This window comes from Tamandua tetradactyla, chromosome 25, assembly GCF_023851605.1.
Source record: "Tamandua tetradactyla isolate mTamTet1 chromosome 25, mTamTet1.pri, whole genome shotgun sequence".
NCBI classification, from domain to species: domain Eukaryota; kingdom Metazoa; phylum Chordata; class Mammalia; order Pilosa; family Myrmecophagidae; genus Tamandua; species Tamandua tetradactyla.
Window position 1 is genome coordinate 36,121,580 of NC_135351.1, and position 20,451 is coordinate 36,142,030.

A 20,451-nucleotide genomic window follows, 5' to 3' on the forward strand; every position below is an offset into this window, starting at 1 on the left:
GTGAGAGCACTTTGTAAACCATAAGGAACGATGGTATTTTCGTTGTCCAGGGCTCCTGCAGCAATGTACTGCCAGCTGGGAGAGCTTAAAACATCAGCAATGTGTTCTTTTAGCTCAGGTGCCAGAAGACTGAAATCAAAGTGGTGGCAGGGTCATGACTGCTCCTTGCTTGTTCCAGCTTCTGGAGGCCCCAGGCATTCCTTGGCTTGTGATAGCATTGCTCCAACCTCTGCCTCCATCTCTACATGGCCACCTTTCCTCTGTCTGTGTGTCTGTTTCCCTTTCTCTTCTCTTCTGAGGGCACCACTCCTATTGGATTAAGGTCCTACCCTAATGCAGTGTGACCTCCTCTTAATTTAACTGATCGCACCTGCAAGAGCCCTATCTAAAATAATAATAATAATAATAATAAGGGCCACATTCATAGGTTCTGGGTGAGCATGAATTAGGGGGCAGTGGGGTGGGGAGGGCACCACTCTACCTAGTTTTGATGAGAATGTTGGTTTTGACAGAAAAAGACTCTGGAAACAGTAGATTCCTTTGTTCCTTGTCATTAACTCATCTAATAAGATGGAGGCACCAACTTGGGGCTATGTTTTCCCTAGTGGACTGGGAGAGCACACATTGGCCAAATGGGAGAGGGAAGATGAGTCAGCACTCCTTCTCCTGTCTGCCCTCGAGCTGAGCCATCCTGCCTCTCCGGGACCCCAACAGTCAGGCCCATTTCTTTCTGCGGTGGCCTCACTGCTATTCCTCCAAGGGCTCTGGATAATGGAGTTGGGTTGTTAAGGCCCCACCCTTGGGAGAATGCCCAGGGGATGTGGACCGCCCTCGGGCAGCCCACAGGAAGCTGGACCAAAAAGTGCAGAGTCACTGCGAGCCCAACACAGGACAGAGACCTTTGCTCCACCACCCACACTTGCAGGGGGCTCTGTTGCAGATGTCCAACATTTGACACTTCAGAAAGTCAGCAAAATGTTTGTTAGTCTTTCGTTCACCATTATAAGGAGGTAAGACAACATTTATGTAATTGGTGTTGGATAAAAGTAGTGAGAATTATGACGGGACTATAGATCTGAGGCCTGAAATTATTCTGACCATGGTAAGAATATTGTAAGCTGAAAATAGCATTTAAGATGATAGCAAAGGTGCATTTTAGGTTTTCTTATTTTTGTACTCTCTCACCGTGATTTAGGAATGGGGAGAATTAGGCAAGAATTCTGTAAAATCTATAAAAATGCATATGTTAAGAGGATGAATAATACTATTAATTTCACAAAAATCTTTTAAGTTTTATAATGTCTCTAAAAGAGCAGTTCTCAAAGTCTTGGCCGCAGGATCCCTTTACACTCATAAATTATTTAGGACCTCAAAGGGTTTTGTTTATGTGGATTAGATGAACAAATATGTACTATGTTAACACTGATACAAGCTGTTAAGAATAGTGGATACATAGGAACTCTGTATTTTATGCATGATTTTTCTGTAAACATACAACTTCTCTAATAAAAAATATATTTACTGTGTTAAAAATTAAACCTGCAAAGTTTAAAAATCATGTGTTTATTAACTCATTCAAAATGAACAATTATAAACCCATTACCTATTAACGTCAGAGCAATGATATATCACATTTCATGTAGCTACTGGAAAACTCCACTGTACACTCATGAGAGAATAAGAATGAAAAAGACACATAGCTTAGTACCTGCTTTTTGTGAACCTCTGCTTTAAACTGTTTTGAACTCTGTGATGGTTTAAAAGTGTAAGTACCCCAGAAAAGTATGTTCCTAAAGTTAATCCATTTCTGGGGGTGTGGGCACATTGTAAGTAGGATCTTTAGGTGAGAAAGATCTTAAGACATACTCCATCTTATTCAGGGTGGGTCTCGATTCTCATACTAGAGTCCTTTATAAGAGAATGAAATTCAGACAGAGAGAAAGCCACAGGAGCAAGAAACTGAAAGCAATAAAAGCCAGAAGAGAATGGAGAGACTAGCAGACACCACCATGTACCTGGCCATGTGACAGAGAAGCCCAAGATTGGGGAGAAAGCATTTTCTGAGATGCTTGATTTGGGTGTTTTTCTTCGCCTTAAAACTGTAAGCTTGTAAGCTAATAAATGTCCATAACTAAAGTCAGTGCATTTTACAGTATCTGCTTTTAAGCAGTTTAGCAAACTAGAATAAACTCCCCAAGGAAGTGTCAAATTAAAATAGATAGTATTATTTATTGTACTAGGATTTTTTTTTTAACTTAGTTTCATTGATCTGAAGAAAGTATATTTGCATTAAGACTGTGAATAGAATTTGACTCTTCACTCTCCAACTTACAAATTGAATGAACTTGAATAAGCTATTTAAACTTCCTGGGCCTCAGTGTCCTTAACAGTAAAGTAAAATGAGAAGAATATTTCTGCCCCTGGGGTTGTGCTGAATAAATGATTTAATATATATAAAGCACTTTGAACACCATCTAGCATATACAAACTCTTAACAAATGTTAGTTACTGTACATCATTGGCATTGTATTAAATATTTTATTTTTTACTAATTGTCGCATGAATTGTCAAGTAATATATAAGGCTGCCTTTATTTTTGTAAAGATAGGTATCTTTATAAATATGTATAGAGTATATGTGTGTGTATACCTATATATATGTATATAACAAACAAGGAAAGAGTAACTGTTAAAATTTTGGAAAAGAATAATAAGGGGAACTTGGCCTTTCATACATAAAAATATTTTAAAGTCTATCAGTGTACAAAAGGATTTAAACAAATTAATGGGGAAAAAAAGCTTATGTGACCTAGAAACAGAAAATATAGATAGTAATATGATAATGATAAAATTAGCATCGCAAATTAATTTGAGTCATTTATTCAGTAAGCAGCATCATAAAAGTTGGTTAACTATTTGGATTTTTAAAAATCACTTTAAAGCCTCATTTCACTCCAATTCCTAAATAAATTCTGATTAGATTTAAGAATAAATGCTAGAAAAAGAATAAAATAAAATCACACTCCCAAAATACCAGAGATAATATAGATAAATATTTAGCTGGGTAGGAAGAAATTTCTTACCTCACAACTCGTTGGAGAAATTACAAAACATCAACATTTTGATTACCGTAAAATCACCAATGATAAAGACAATAACTGAGAAAGAAAAGGCATTACAAACATAACTTACAATGGTTAGTATATTTAAGTTATATTTGTAGTATATAGTATGCAGTATATAGTAGATTTAAAATACTATGAGTGTGTGTAAAAGCGATCTAAGACCCCAGGAGGAAAAAAAACGACAAAAGTATTCTGCTAGTCTTGTCAGCTTCCTCAGAGTCACAGAAAGGAAGAAGTAAGATTACTTGTAATGGAAATTTATGTAGGATTCCTGGGAAGGTGAAGTTAAAGGAGAAATCACCCGTTAAGCAGCTCACTCGTCTTGGATCCCACAGTCATCCAACCTGGTCTTAGCTTCAAAAACAATTGTGAAAATTGCTTAGCTTCAGAAGAAAATCTTTTTCTTTATTCTGAATTTGTACTTCATACATGTAGTTTAATTAGATTGTCTGGTAGCATTGGAGGCATTGAAGAAGCTGATTCACTGGGATGTGTTTTGGAGTAAGTTTGTAATGTCAACAAAAAGAAGTAGATGTGTTCTAGAACTTTTATTGGTTTAACTTATATGCACTGGCTTGTTAAAGACATTCCAGCCCTAATTCTCCCTCCTCCTGGTTTTTATGAGATTTTATGGTCTAACCAAGCATATTCCTTTTCAGGACCATGCCCCCGTGACTCCCTCACGCATGAGCCCCACACTCCCATATTCGCAATACCACACAGAGGAAAACAGGCCTTGGAGGATTAATTGCTCTTTTTGAAAAGGAGTTTGACGAAGGCAGCCAAGCCCCTCGTGTTCCCTTCCCCCTGCCATGTCCAGAAGACATGGTGTATTACACAGGTCCACTCCTGTCTCTGGTTGCCCAGATCCCAACAGAAGTTCTGGCTTAACTTCTGTGGGCAAAAGAGCCAAACCCTGACCCTGACTTGCATAAGAGCTTTTTGTGTGGTCTCAGGGAGAAAAAGAACACTGGGCTGCAAGTCAGGAAATCTGAGATCTGCTCATGGTCCCGCAGAGAGAGAGAGCCAGAGCCCTGGCAGGGCAACTTCACTGGACTCCAAGTGGAGCTTTTGTGCCTCCAGACCGTGAGTTTCGGCGCTCCTTTAGAAGGGCCAGGCTTTGGGGTTCACATGTCTTTTGGTATAAATCTATCACACATGAGCTTCGAAAGTTAGGGTTACCTCTCTGAATCTCAAATTTCTCATTTTTAAAACAGAGAAACGACCTACATCATGCCTTTCAGTGAGGGTTAAATGAAATATCGCGTGTAGAATTGCACTATGTTCATATAACAGTGGGTCGGTCCTACAATAATCTCAATAAATGAACTTCTCTTCCCTTCCTTCCCTTTGCAGCTTATTTCACCATCTTGTTTCCAAACAAAACACTTTTGATTGATTTTTCAGGGTGGAAAAGATTACATATATAAATTCGGCTCATGTGTTATTGGCTGGTAAGGCACAATAGATGTTCCTTCCAGGTATATTGGCATTTTAATAAGGAAAAATGAGAAATTATGCTGTACTGGTCATACTTGAGATAGTGCTGAGAAGCCAGCAGTTCTGTGTCTGGAGATTCAGGACAAATTGGCCAAGAATTCTCCACATTTTGATTTTGATTCAATCTTTTGGTTTAGAGCCTTTAAAACTTAAATTGTCAAAATCCTGGCAGAGGTAGCAAATCATCACGTAAACCTCAGTATAAGTAGCTTTTCTGAATCCTTTTGAAAGGTAAACTTTAATTCGTGTGTGTGGAGGGCAGTAGGATGCAGTTCAGTTAACCTCGTTTTCTAAGGAGTGAAGGGACATAGGAGGATGGAAAATACAAAATCAAGCCTTCATATAACTCTCACTTATACCCAGGATTGCAGAGATAAAATAAAATCATTGATTTACATAAGTGCATTTGCATAAAATGGTAAAAGTGTTAAGGTAGGGCATTTTTATTTATTATTCTTCATTTTGTATTTTTCTATTCAAAAATACTTTTCGTATGTCCTTAATCATCATTATAATTCTCTCACTTATGTGAAAATTCCCACAGAAGTTCACAAATCTTCCTTTTGAACTATTGCTCTACAAATCATGTTAGTATTTTCATAGGATGTTATTGCTTAAAGTTCTATTACAGTATTTGTGGCAAACTGTATTGCGTATGATAGCACATGACAACAATTCATAGTGCCTAAAAGTTAGAGTGACCAGCCACTCTGTGGTCAGTGAAAGGAAATTATATAACATTAGTTGCCAATATGCTGTTAAGGGAAAAGTTTTCACATTTCTCCAGGCTACCCCCTGCCACTAATAGTAGGTTTTGCAAATATGTTGGGCGTAAATGGACCCTGGAGTACTATTCTCTGTACCCCCAAACCATGGTCAACTCTTCCGCTTGTTTATTTCACATCAGCGGTGGGCAAGTTTTGGTGCATTTAACTCCCCCACAACTTGACTCTGTCTGTACTATCAGAAACAATGTGTGTCAACTAATACGAGCCATCTTTGTACTTTTTTTTATTTACATAAAACATTTTTTTAAAGGAAAAGTTGCAGTTCACCTTGGTTTTCTCAATCATTTCTGTCCTGTGGATGGTGGAAGAGGTTTCTTTCTGGGTTTTGTTTTGATTTTTGTGAGCATTTATAATTTAAGCAAAAAGGGATGGCAGCAATGGTTACATTTTCCACATCCTTTGAGCTGTACACTTCCATCAGCTGCTCCTTTCATAGTCATTGGCTTCCAAGTCAAATCTCCACTCGTCTTCTCCAAGAGGGCTGCCACTCACCCAGGCAGTGGGGGGCCAGCCTCTCCACCTTTGGTGGCCAGGCTGGGTTGTGCAGTCCCTGCTGACAACTCAGTGGCCCACGGTCTCGGGATTCAGAACACAGAAAAAAGAATTTTGAGTTTCAGAGTGAAATGTTTAAAAAGGCGCAAGTTTATATATTTTTTCTTGCTCTAAGATGCTTTCATACAATTTGGACTTTGTTTCAATCAATTATGTTTGGTTGCCCTCCTTAAGGAATCTTATTTCAACATCATGTGTCTTGACAAAATAATCCAAGGAAACACTACTGAAAAAAATAGTTATGTATCCACAATTTTCTTCACAGAACATGACAGAATAGATCCTTCAGTCACCAATTTCTTAAACTGTTTGAAAATAAAAGAATAATATATTATGCTTAGTTCAGAAGTAGTAAGCATACATGTTATAACTTTTGTTCATAGTAATCAGTACTTTAAATTCATTTTATGGCAGTGAGTCTCTTCATGCATTGGATTCTGTGTTTGGAAGGTTGTCAGGACTTTGTAAACAAACAAACAAAAAGGTTAATTGTGATAAAACAATTATGCCCATTTTTAAAAAAAACTACGATTACTTTTATATGGTACTGAATTGTAATCACTGAATATAAGTATTTCCAGTAATAAACACTTCAAATTAGAAATTCTCTCCTTTATACTGCTTCAAATTAATTCCGAATTACTTTCCTGCCCCTCAACCATGGTTTTCTCAGTAGTGATCAGTTTCCTTGTGTGTTCCTTACCCTATGAGGCTTTAGACAGTCAGACCCACACACCTGAGATGAACCCCAGGCTTTGCAGCTCAGGAATCGTTCAGGAATGTGCACTCAGAAGTAAGCAGTTCCAGCAGGTTACGCAGGCCAGAAGGCATGTGGCATTTACTTCTACTGGGCCAGGGGGGATATTTTTTCACTCTTTCCCCTTGCCCCAGATATCTTCTCTCAACATTGATAACATACTTTATTCTCCTTGGGTTATATGTTACCTTTTCCTTCCTAGAAGCCCTAATGCAAATAGGCAGTGAATAAACAATATGAGAAATCATAATTACTAGTAATAAGACACCATTACTCTTGTAACTTTGCAATGCAATTCCTACCGGGACAATTATTGGCTTAGGTCCTGTGTTCGCCTGTCCTTCTTCCTTTTAGGCTTTGTGATCACTATATCTCCTTTTTGTTTTTTAAAGCAGTTTTATTAAGATATATTAACATGCCATACCCATTCAAAGTGTACAATCAATGGCTTTTAGTATATTCACTGAGTTCCCAGAGCTGTGCATTCATCACCACAGTCACTTTTAGAACATCTTCATTACTCTAAAAAGAAAAACCACAACCCCCTTAGAGGTCAACTGTCAATCTTTCTGTCCTTCACCAGTTCTGCATAATTGCTAATCTATGTCTCTATAAATGTATTTATATTTACATTTTACATAAATGGAATCATACAATATGTAGTACTCTGTGTCTGGTTTCTTTCACTTAGTCTAATGTATTATTAAATTATTTTAATTAGAGAAGTTGTGGTATAACGTGAAGTCATATAAAAAATGCAATGTTCCTATATACCCCCTATCGTTGACACTTTGCATTACTGTGGTACCTTTGTTAATTGATGAAAGAATGTCAAAGTAGTACTAATAACTATAGTTCATAGTTTACATTGGGTGTGTTTTTCCCCACATACCACCCTAATATTGACACCTTGTATTAGTGTTGTACATTTCCTATAATTCATCAAAGAACATTCTTATACTTGTACTATTAATCCTACTGCATTGTCCATAATTGGGTACACTATTTTAACCTCTAACTTTCATGTTTCATCCTCCAACTTTCACCCTCTTTCATTGTCCATAATAGAATACATTGTTTTATCCTCTAACTTTCATTCTAATAATATACATGACCCAAAACTTCCCCTTTCAACCACATTCAGTGTTCTTAGTTTTCAGCTCTTCCTCATCTGATTCTGGCCCTGCATATGCAGTATAGTTTTTAAGATTGTACTATTCGTGCAATTGTTTCACCCCCAGAAGATAGCTTCCTGTTTCAGTTTGCTGAAGCTGAACTCTGAGACAGGTTGTCAGCATCTGGGACCTTTCTGTTGCGTGCAAGGCACATGGTGATGTCTGCTGGTCCTTCTCTCCTGGTTTTCATTACTTCTAGCTACTGGCTTCAGTGGCTTCCTCTCTCAGCTTCTGTGGGCATGTCCTCTAAGCTTCTCTGGGGCTTTTCTCTATAAGCTTCTCTTAATTTCCATCTTTTCTAAAGGGCTCCAGTAAGGGGATTCAGACCACCCTGGGGCAGGCCTCAACTGAAATAACCTAATCAGAAGCTCCCACCTACAATAGGTCTGCACCCACAAGAATGGATTAGAAGAACATGACCTTTTCTGGTGTACATACAGCCTCCAAACTATCACCTCTGGACCCCCAAGATAACTGTTCTTTCCAAACACAAATACATTCATTCTATCACAATATCACAAATACCTTAAATCATTTCAGTAGTAATAGTAAGTACAAAGCCTCATCAAAATCAATTACAGATATGGTCTATCTTGGGGCAAAATTCCCCTCCAGTGTGAACCTGAAAAACTTAGAACAAGTTATCTGCTTCCAATACACAAAGGAGGGACAGATATAGAATAAGCATTTTCATTGCCATGGGAAAAGATTGGAAGGAAAATATAGTTCCAAAACCCTCCATTAGATTTCAAGGACTGGGATTCATCTATAGAAGGATGCTTTCTCCTCAAGGCTTGATAGAGCAGCAGCTCCATACTTTCCAGGGACTTACACAGCAGCCCTGCTCCTTCCAAACACTGGGGTGAGGGTTCCAACATCTCCAAGCATTGGGAAGATGGCCACACTCTGGGCTCTACCCTCTTCAAGTGTCAGGGCAGGAGCTGAACTCTAGGTTCCACCTTCCTCAAGCCTCAAGGTGACAGATGGATTCTCTGCCATCTCAAGAGCACAGGTTCAACCTCCTCAGAAGAGTGGAATGCTGGCCAGGTTCTCCATACTTTCTGAGGCCTGGGGTAGCAGCATTCTTTCTGAACAACTGGGTAGTCAAGCTCCCCTCAATCCATCAGGCATCTGAAAGCCTTGACATTGCAACACTCTTCCTAAACAATGGAGCAGAAAGTCCAAACTCTGCAAACCCTGGGGCAAGCTCACTTTTTCCGTGTGCATGGATGGGTCCACTCTCCTGTCCCAAGGTGTCTAGATTCCAGATCTTGGCTTCCATGGCTCTGCCTTTGAAGTTATGTTTCCTTCAATCTGTCCCATTCTGTCCCTTTTAGTCCAGGTTGGCAATGGTTCCATTCACACAGATCTTGCAAAAAAATGTGTCAGTTTCACATGGAGTACACAGGGGTCTCAGCCATCAAACAACAGGACCTTCCACAAATCCTTTCTGGATAGCTTCATTTCCAATCCTAATGGGGATTAAATAAAGGGGTTTTAATTCCACCCTGGGGCATGTCTCAACTAAAATAACCTAACCAAAATGTCCCATCTACAATAGGTCTGCACCCAAAGAATGAATTAAAAGAACATGACCTTTTCTGAGGTACATAGGGCCTCCACACTACCACACTTCCTTTCCTGTTCCTTCTCTGGAAATTTTGATCCATTCTGTTTGCTTTTGTTTTGCCTCTATAGTTTTGCTGTATTTATTTATTTTTAACACTCCTTTTATTGTTCCTAGCTGTTTTTGCCTGCAGGGCAAATTCTGGGAGGAGAGTCACCCCAAAAAGGACTTTCCTAAGTCAGTATTTCCCAGCCAAAACAGAGCCAGAGACCATTGTAGGGGTGCAAATTGGTGATGGGATCAGGAAAGATGTCAAAAACCCTTTTTAAAGGCTCCCTGAAGCTGTGCTTTCCTGGCCTGCCCAACAGATGGCACCCTTCAGCAAACTGTTCCCCACAACTCTAAGGAGGCACTGTGACTTTAAATTTTCCTGGCCTCTGCTGCTGTTGGGGCAGTATTGACACAGTTGCTCAGAGCCAGAAACCCCGTGATTCAAACTTCGTAGTCAAATCCATGATCAATACTTGGCTGTGCCACCCCCAGTTGTTGGAGAAAAGAATTTTATGTCCCTTTCTGACAGTAGCAGCCAGCCATGGACTGTATCCTGAGATAAATCACCCTGAGAATGCGGGAAGCACACCAGGAGCCACTGCATGGAGCAGGTGACTCACAGTTCTTTTCCACAGTTTATCTGCCTCTTTCTCCTGCTCTTCCCTTGATGTGTGCAGTGTTCTTCTGGCCTCTGGAGTCCCAGAACAGTTGTTTCAGACATTTCTTGCCTATTTACTAGCTGTTTTGGAGGAAGGAGTGAGTCCTAGAGCTCCCTACTTCACCATCTTCCCTGGAAGTTCCTCTCCCACTATCTTTTTCTGAGAGTTTTGAAGCATTTCTCAAAATTTCATCTTTATCAAGATATCTGCATCAGAGTCACTTGTGTGTCTGTTCAAAATGTTCCTGGCCTCTCAAACTCCTTAATTCTCTCTGCCTCCCCCCCATTACCTCACCTCCACCAACAGACTCATGTTCTCTGAAAGTAAGACTGAGGAATCTGCATTTTGAATTAGTACTCCCACCCCATCCTCACAGAAGGTTCTTTTTCATTTGAAAGTTAGAAAACCACTGAGGAAATTAAAGCAAAAAATTTCAAAGTACATTTTAACAAGTAGTTAAAAATCAGATTTCAAAGTTTGGTATGGGTTACAGTTCCCACAATTGCAGGTCTTTCCTTCTAGCCCCTCCATGACACTGGAGACTAAAAAGAAATATCAATTTAATGATTCAGTAGTCATACTCATTTGTTAAATCCTAACTTCTCTGACATAACTCCTCTTTCTCCTTTGGTTCTTCTTCCAATCTTTAAAGATATTTGAGCTATGCCTATTCTAACTTTTTCATGTTGAAAAGGGGTATGAACAATATAGGATAAGAGGATTGAACTACTTGTTATTCTCAGAGAGGCTGGCCTCTCCAGGTTTCAGGGCTTATCTGGCCTAGGAAACATCTGGAAGTTATAGGTTTCTGGAAAGTAAGCTTAATGCATGAGACTTTTATAGAATCTGAGATAGAGCCTAGGCATTCTTTAGGGTTAACAGGAATGATGTTGATTGGGGGTTGGAAAATCATGGCAATCAGCAATATCTAGCTGAATCTTGCATAAAAGTAGCCTCCAGAATAGCCTCTCAACATTATTTGAACTCTCTTACTCACTAATACCTTATTTTGTTACATTTCTTTTCTCCCTTTTGATGAGGAAGACATTTTCGATCCCATGGTGCCACAGCCAGGCTCATCACTGGGAGTCATGTCCCATGTTGTTAGGGAGACCTTCACCCCTGAATATCATGTCCCACTTTGGCAGGGGGTGGGGAGGAGGGATGATTTTCCTTGCAGATGAAGGGGGAAGGCAATGATTTTCCTTGCAGAGAGAGAGAGGCCCCATCTGAACAACGAAAGAGGTTTCTGGAAATAACACTTAAGCATAACTATATATAGTCTTAACGTCTCCACTATAGAAATAAGTTTCATAAGAGTAAGTCTAAAGACCAAGGGCTTGGCCTATTAACTTGGGAGTCCCTATGTTTGAGAGAGTATCAGGGGCTTCCCAGTTCTAACAAAGTCTAACAGTTCCATTTTTTTTTCTCCAGTCCTTCAAGGGACTTTTTCAACACTCTTTAATTATCTGTCCAACATACCCTGGGATGTATCAAGGTACCACATTAATCTATATAGAATTACAAACCCTCATTCCCATGCTGGGCTCCATTTGTTTGGACTGTTTAAATGAGCTATCCAGACAGGTTGAGTTAGATTATGTGCTACAGAAACTTTGGGTTTCAGACAAAATTAGCATCTCTGCCTTTGGTCTCATACAATAGGTGAAGTTCTACAACACAGACAATATCATCCTTTGCATTGTATTCTGATTTATCTCAGTCCTAACCAGATCTGCTTTGTTCTTCTCTCTAATTGAAGGCTGATCTCTTGTTCAGTTTCTTTAACAGTTGTTGCATGTAGCAATGCTGACTTTCAGAGCTGCAGTGCTCCAACGCTGAGATACACACAGTTCCCGGGAAATACCATGTTACACACATGTAGCACAGCATCTCAGAAACTAGAATCACACTTAAACTCTGGACTCAGTGTGACTGCTATAAGAGCTTACAATTTAGGCCCCAATTTTCTTACCAGTATTTTCTAAAAGAAACCATTTTCTTCTTAATATTTGTCCCTTTGTTTCTGGCATATTTTTATACAACATAATGTCCCCAAGGTTCATTCACTTCTTTGCATCAATTCCTCCATTTTTAAGAGGATTTGTGAACCTGTGAAATATCATATTGCTTGACCTCATCCACCAAATAGTCATCCAACCTAAGATATTACCAATATCAGGAGTCACCCGATAGAAAGATCCAGACCTGTTCTATAGCCCTAATCCTCCAGAACTGTCCTTAGTCATTCAACACAACTTAAAGAGGGAGAGGCCAGCCATTATTGCATGGTTAGTATCACACTCTCGCATCAAATCATCCCTTGGCCTCATGAAAGTTAGAATCATGTTGTGAGACTAAGTTGAATGTACCTGAAATGACAACAACAAAAATTCATACTTGGTGAGTTTCTCCTTTTCATATTTGACTGTTACACAAAAGTCTAAATTCCTTCAAGTTCTTCAGGTTCTATAATATTCCTTCTTCCCACTGAGGCTGTCTAATTCATCTTTCACAACACCCTGTGGTTCTTTGTCCTACAGCAGTGCTTCTGGAACATAGTAAACACTTACATACATTATCGTTATTATTAGCATTCTCATTATACTTTTTATGCCATAGGAAACAAGTAAAACAGTGTCGTACACACAAACCATCTGTAGTCATAAATCTTAGCTATTACCATCATTAATATCCTTCAGTTGCATCTTGGCAATAAAGCATATCACAGATGAACTGTGAAAGCCCAAAGTCTACGTAATTGATTTACCAAAATGCTGGTAGATATTTAAAGGGAATTTGGGGATTTATTTCATATTAAAGAGTACCTCTACTGTTATTAAGTAATAATGCCAATAATTACTAAAATTGTCATCAACTTAGTTTTTCCTATTCTGGTATAACTTCAACTCAGAAGATTCTGTGCTACTTCAGTGCATAACGGAATTATAAAAGGTAATATAATTTTAAAGTTAGGTATTTTGCAACTCTAACATTTAATGGGAAAAGATAAAAATGTGTATCTTACTATTAGATCCTTTCTTTGATTCTGGGCAATTTATATCAATTCACCCTAAAACTCTCATTTGAGCTGACCTACTTCATACATGACTAGCTCCTAATTTCCTTTCTGATCTCATTTGAGAAACCTTCCTTGAACACCAAAACCTAGGTTCAGTGGCCTTCAAAACATTACCACCACATTCTGCTCTTAACCCGCCCTAGAGAGCATTTGTGACTCCATATTACAATTCTACCTGTCTGCTTCCTTTGGTAGCCTGTAAATCTAGACTATTTCATACAGTAACTTCATTACCAAGTCAAAGACCTGGAATATAGATTGATCAGTAAATCAGTGCAGCCCGTGCCTGCAAAGGCAAACCAAGTATACTTTGGCACCATTCATAGTACTAGAAGCCTCCCCCACTTTACTCTGATTTCACTCTTCCCCAGTTTTACCTGGCTCCTGCCTTTTGGAGTTGACTCTGATTTTCAGCACCACTTCTCCATGAACTTATCAGTTAATTTCAGTTTTCCTGCTCCCATTTTCTGGAGTTTTTTGAGGACTCTTGTTCAGGCTCCACTGTCTAGATCTTCTCAGTTTTCACAGTTTTAGGAGGATCCCTGATTTTGTTCCTGCCTCTTAACCCAAACTCTTGGGTCCCCTTGAGAGAGATCACCAAATATTGTGTGCCCCTGTGAGGGTTTTCATTCTAGCATTGTAACCTACATGAGATCAGGAAAACACAACTTCTCTGATTCATTTCATCTAAGTGTGCTGTACAATTCCATAAATGAATTTGTTGATAATAGTTGTGAATAATTTTCTTTTAAACTATATTTGTGAAAAGTCTTTCATGGCTGAAAGACTTTCTGGTTTGCTAATGCTACCAGAATGCAATGAACAGAAATGGATTGGTGTTTTTATAAAGGGGATTTATTAGGTTACAAATTCACCATTCTAAGACCATGAAAATGTCCAAATTAAGGCATCAACAAGAGGATACCTTCACTCAAGAAAGCCAGATTGTGTTGGGGGTTTCTCTGTCACATGGAAGGCACATGAAGACATCTGTTGGCCCTAGTCTTCTGGGTTGGTTTCAAAATGGCTGTCTCAGCTCCTGTGCATCCTTCTGGCTCCTCCTGGGGCATTTTTCTTTCACTAAGCATCTGTGGGTCCTCTCTTAACTTCTCCGAGACAAACTCTAGATTTCATCTCTTAACTTAGAATCTCCCAGAACATTTTCTATCTCTAAGAATCTTTGCTTTCTTCAAAATGTCTCCCTCTGAAAGGGCTCCAGTAAATGGATTAAGACCTGCCATGAATGGGTGGGGTTACATCTCCATGGAAACAACCTAATCAAAAGGTCCCACCCAACAATATGTTTGCCCCCACAAGACTGGTTTAAAATAATATAACTTTTCTGGGATACATAACAGATTCAAACCAGCACAAGCATGAAGTGTTAAAACCTGAAGGACTGGTGGGCATGGTTGATGTTGAATGGGCTTACTGAGGCAAGGTTGTGTGGGAAAAGAATCTGTTAGAGTCAACAATATGCTTTCAACCACACAGTACTAGCTTTTGTAATGACATAGGTTTATAGTTCTATGTTTTCACTCCCAAGTCAATAAAGTTTCAAGATTTTCCAATGGAATGGACTGGTATCTTAGACTTATTGGCTAGATGGAATAGAAGGGACTAGTCTATCATCTGTCTAGGCAATAAGCCCATTTGGTATCTGGCTGAGCCAAATAATATTTTTTTAAGGGAACCTCTCTTTGCCATGTTACTTTTCAGCTTTAATTAAAATACTTTGTTGGCCTCAAGGTGGGCAGCCCTTGAAAGACTGAGGAACAGAAGATCCCAGAAGGACTTAATGGGTCCTTGACCTGAAAGAACCTGTGGAAGAATTCAGAGGGTGACCAGAAAAGCTGCTTCAACTCAAGAGGGCTAGCCTGAGTACAATGATCAAACCTTCCTAGAGCCCTCCGTAGAATAGTGTGGAACACTTGACATTCACACAAGATGTGCATTTTAAACAAAAGTAAATTTCATTTATGTTAAATCTCTGACCAGAACATAGAGCTCAGTTCCCAAGCCAGACCTTAAAAGGAGGCTGGGGTTCTGGCAGTTAGCAACCTCATATTGTCCAGGGTCTGCAAACACCTCCTTGAGTCTGACTAACAATTTCAGATGACCAGCAAAGACCTCTCCCCCTCCATTAACCACTTCAGGGACTGCTCTGGGAAGCAGTTGATTACAAACTCCAATCTCAGGCAGTCTTCCGCTCCACTATCTGCAGTGGAGAAACCTACAGGTGAAGCACTTGACTCAACTGAATTTGGGCTAAGAGACTGAGCAAGGCCTCCTCTGCCTCATCCTTGAAAATGTACCTCAGAGACTGCTTGGTTAAGAGTTCTGGCACTGGCATCCCAGACTGGACAGAGGTTTGTCCTTAGTGAGGCAAAGGGCCCACATCTTGAGGCTCTGAATCTTCCCTGCTTGTTGATTATCAGCCTCCTCAGTGCATTGTTCTGACTGCTGCAGATTTGCCTGGAGCTAAAAAGGAAAGCCCAATCTTAGCACTAGTTTATGTAAACTGAGGGCAAGACAGAAAATCTGGGGAGCTAGACCTATGACCTCTGACTCCATTCTGAGAGCAGCCTTGAACCTCCCTTGCCAAGGAATGAAATAAAGTCAAAATGTAGCCTAGTAGCAAAATGTTACTTTTCTGAGGATTTTGGTACATTTGGGTTACTCTCTTTGTGTAAATGATCCTCTTTGCTCTAGTTTCCTAGAGCTGTTATAACAAATTACCACAAACTTGGTGGCTGAAAACAGCGGAAATGTATGTTTCATAGTTCAGGAGGATAGAAGTCTGAGATCAAGGTGTTGGAAGGGCCATCTTACTCTGAGGTCTGTAGGGGAGAACCGTTCCTTGCCTCTTCCAGCTTTTGGTGGTTTGCTAGAGTGATCGTTAAGTTTGTTTGCCAACTTGGCTAGGTGATGGCGTCCAGCTGTTTGGTCCAACAATTACTGGCCCAATTGTTGTGAGAATATTTCATGGATTTAAACCTTCAGTCAGTTGATTGCATCTATGGCTGATTACATCTACTGTCAGCTAAGGAAATTGCTTTCAGCATTAAGAGAAGTCTTATCCAATCAGTTGAGGTCTTAAGGGAGAACTGATGATTTCAGCAGTCAGAAGGAAGAATTTCCATCTTCAGTTCAGCCAGCCATCTTATCCTGAGGAAGTGATCAAAAACCTTCATCAGAGTTTCCAGCTTGAGGTCTTCCCTATAGAATTCAAATTTAACTATCCTCACAGTTGCATCCAGCCAATTCCTATAATAAATCTCATAATATTTACGTCATATATTCATATATATCTATATCATCTATATCTATGTCTGTCTGTCTATATGTCTATCTAATCTCCTGTTGGTTCTGTTTCACTGGAGACCCCTTACTAATACAGCTGGCAATCCTTGGCTGCCCTTTCCTTGCAGTATGATCCCTCCAATCTCTGCCTCCATTTTCACATGGCTTTTTTTTTTTCCTGTGTCTGTCTGTGTCTCTTCTCCCTTCCTTATTAGGATATCAGTCAAATTCAATTAAGGGCCACCTTACTCCAGTATGAACCCATCCTAACCAGTTGCTCTGCAACAACCTTATTTCCAAAGAAGGTCACATTATAAGATACTTGGGGTTAAAACTTCGAGATATCTTTTGGGTGGACATAGTTCAATCCATAAACTCCCTTTCTAGTCTATTTGTTCTAGATTATAGACTTATAGACGAATCTTATTTAAGTGTCTGGTGGAGCTGGGGAAGGCAGGAATGTAAATTTGTGGGGGGATAGAGGAGGGAGGGAAAAGCAATCAGCAGCACTACGGTCCCCCACAGGGTGTGGCTCCTAGGGTTTGGCAGCAGCCAGACCACAAAGTAGAAAGGGACGTACAGAATGAAGCTCTACTTTGTATCCACCAGTTACTCTGAGGTGAGAGCCAGAAAGCAGACACCTAGGCTCACAGGATGTCAGAGCAGCCAGGTCTGCAGAGTAGACATGTTTTAGGGAGAGCTATTGCACTGACAGAAGCATTGGCAGATGTGAATGGTAGAATGCCAGGGCAAAACTGAAAGAATCCAGAGCAGCATTTGCATGTGAATGGAATCTTTAGAGACTCTGCAGAGAGGTCAGGACAGAGGAGGAGAAGCTGGGAAGCTCATTTGAGAGCTGAGAATGAGAAAAAAGTTTGAATGCTGGAGTGAAATGACAAAAAGAGGATTAAAAAAATTGCTACTATCCCTTTCAGGAGTGACCAGTAACTATCATAGAGGAGCAACACTGTGAACCAGCTCTCAACAAGAACTGAAGTAGATATAATTTCATGTAAGTAGTGTATAATGCATGTGTATTTTATAAAGTGCATTTTTAAAATAAGGTATATGTACATATGTGTTTCTTTAAGAACTTTTATTTATGAGACTAGCACTCATGGACATTTTTTTCTCAAAATGTCTGACTTTGGTTTTATTGACTATTTAAAATTCACATACTAAAAAAAAGAAATGGATATACTGGTGGGTATACAACTTAGTAGAATTGCATCTCTACGGGTTTTCCCTCTCTTTCTTTCTCTGTCTCTGCATCTCTGTCTTTCTCTCTTACATGCACACACATACTCACCTATGACTGATGACAAAATTGTTATGAAAGTTCGAAGGCTTTCAATCCTTGGAAGCTGGGTGGTGCCAGTTTGTTCGTTGCTCTTCTGAAAACTGTGGTCAACCTTTCAGAGATGAAAATATTCTCCAAGTGCCTCCTACATTGCTAAAAGGCCTAAGGGGGAAAATATATGTTATAACTGACAAAAATTTAGCACCAGTTCTTAAATTCTTGCTTAAGGGTTCAAATGAAAAATTTGGAACAAATCAACAGGCTATGTTCTAATTAAAATACGTTGGCATTAAATGCCAATAATGACTGTGGTTATCCATGCAAATGTTTCCATCACTATTTTAATTGTAAATGGAATATGCAGAAATATGTATGAAAAATAAAATGCTTTTTCTATCTCCAGGATTAATATTTGTCAATATTGATAATTCTTCTAGTAACCCATTAAATTCTTTGTTTGCCTTTCCACCATCCCTCTTTCCACTCTCCCAGGGTACCCCTTTCTTCTGAAAGCTGGCTATGCATTCTTCCACACTGTCTAATACAGTCTCGTCCCTTCATTCACCCCAAGGTGGGCCACCAGGATCTTCTCTGGTATGAGGAAAACCTTCTTCCATACCAGAAGCTGTGAGAGATGAATTTAGAAGCTGCCAGTAGCCATTGTTCCTTCCATCCGTGGAAAACTGACCTAAAGGGAGAGAGAATGAGGTGGACACACAAAGAAGAGGGGAGACGGGACACAGAGGGATGGTCCTGCAAGTGTTCAAGCCTCTGGTACCATTTATGTGTCTGGATTGCTCATTCAACACATCCTAGAGTTTGACGAGCCAACAAATATCCCTTTGTCCAAAGCTGACATTGCTTGGGTTTTTGGTCATTCAATGTCCAGCATTCTATTCAAAGGAGTTGGCAAAGCCCTTGGTATGAACATGGAAGGAAATCCTGGGACAGATTATTTCAAGGAGCAATAATACCTCATGGCATGAGGTATAGACAGGTTATGAACCACCAACCACAACCCACACATGGTGGTTTTCAGATATGCTGGAAATTCTTTGACATTCCTCATTTTCCTCAAAAGGTAGAATCTAATTCTCCCTCCCCTTGAATGTGGACCTGATTCAGTGACTTGCTTCTGACACTTGAAATATGTGGCTTCAAAGACTAGGTCTTAAAATGTTCCCACCTGGCTCTCTTTCTCTCATGGATAATTTGCTCTAGGAGAAGCCAGCCTCCATGTCATGCAAATGGTCAAGCAATCCTAGGGAGGCCCATGTGGACTGGAACTGAGGCCTCCTGCCAATAGCCAGCATCAGCTTGCCAGCCAGGTGAATGAGCCATCCTGAAGATTCACCCTCGAGTCCCAGGTAATTAAGCCTTCAGATGGCTGCAACCCTTAGCAACAGCTCCACTGCAACCTCATGAGAGACACTGAGCCTTAACTGCCCAGCCAAATTCTTGACTACAGAGATAGTAAAATTTTATTGTTGCTTTAAGCCATTACATGTTTGGAAGATTTGTTCTGCAACAACAGAAAACTAATGCATCACTCTCTGTCCAAGACTGAAGGAAATCATTCTGAAAAGGTTACTCAATCACCTTTAGTGTTAAATGGTGGTGGGAGATCTCAATAGTTAATCTCATCGTAGAAAAATAACTGGAGCTGGTAATTGAGAAGTTTGGTCCCCTTAGGTTTCAGGTGGAAACACTGTGATGAAGGACTGAGAATAAAACAGGTAGGAATAGAATTGTCAGTATAAAAAAAAAAGAAAAGGAGTTAGACTAATATACTCCTGAGAGTCAGTGTGTTGAAGTCAATAAATTTGGCTCCACTACTTTCCATCTGAATCTCATGTTTGTCATTTGGGGGGGGAGGCGGTATTTGGGGATACTTTCTGACCTACAAAAGTGTTGCAAAAATCATTGAAAGAGTTCCCACTGAACCCTTCAGCCAGCTTCCCCAAACTTAACATCTTGCATAGGCAAAAACAAACTAGAGTATTTTTCCCAGGAATGACTGGAATCTCCATTTGTATTCATAAAAACACTCCCATGTCACACTCTCCTGCTCCCTTTTCCTCTTTTTCTTGGTCCTACTTTTTCCAGGACACCTGGGATAGCCTTTCACCCTGCTGAGTCAGATTGCACTGACCCACTCAAATTCCTGGAGTGGAGCTCATTTGTCTCCAGAAGAGGCAGCCATAGGCTGAGAAGCCAGCGTGAAGTTTCTCAACCTTAGTTACTCCATTTTTTTTTTTTTTTTTTTTATGCATGGGCAGGCACCGGGAATGAAACCTGGGTCTCCAGCATGGCAGGCAAGAACTCTGTGACTCAATTTTATAGCAACCAGAATTTACAAAATGAACGATCCTTCTCCACCACTATCTAATATCAGGAAAACTTGAGAAATGTATAATGAATTACTCAGAAAGATGGAAATTCAAGAAATTTGCAAAATAGAACAAAGTACCAAAATATGTATCTTTGAAAGAAACAAAAAATAGAACCTTTTTCTGCTTCATGACATCGAGGATTTTTTTTTCTTTTCAAAACTTGGGAAAAACCCTTTGGAGCAGAAAAATGAACGACTCTG

General features: G+C 39.7%; 1 long non-coding RNA gene across 1 annotated transcript; it reads left to right on the forward strand.

Moving 5' to 3' along the window:
- The first annotated feature begins 916 nt into the window (after positions 1 to 916).
- LOC143669301 (uncharacterized) lies at positions 917 to 19,165 on the forward strand. Its single transcript, XR_013168850.1, has 3 exons — positions 917 to 1,010; positions 17,494 to 17,570; positions 18,351 to 19,165. It is a non-coding gene; the product is annotated as an uncharacterized LOC143669301 (long non-coding RNA).
- Positions 19,166 to 20,451: the final 1,286 nt, after the last annotated feature.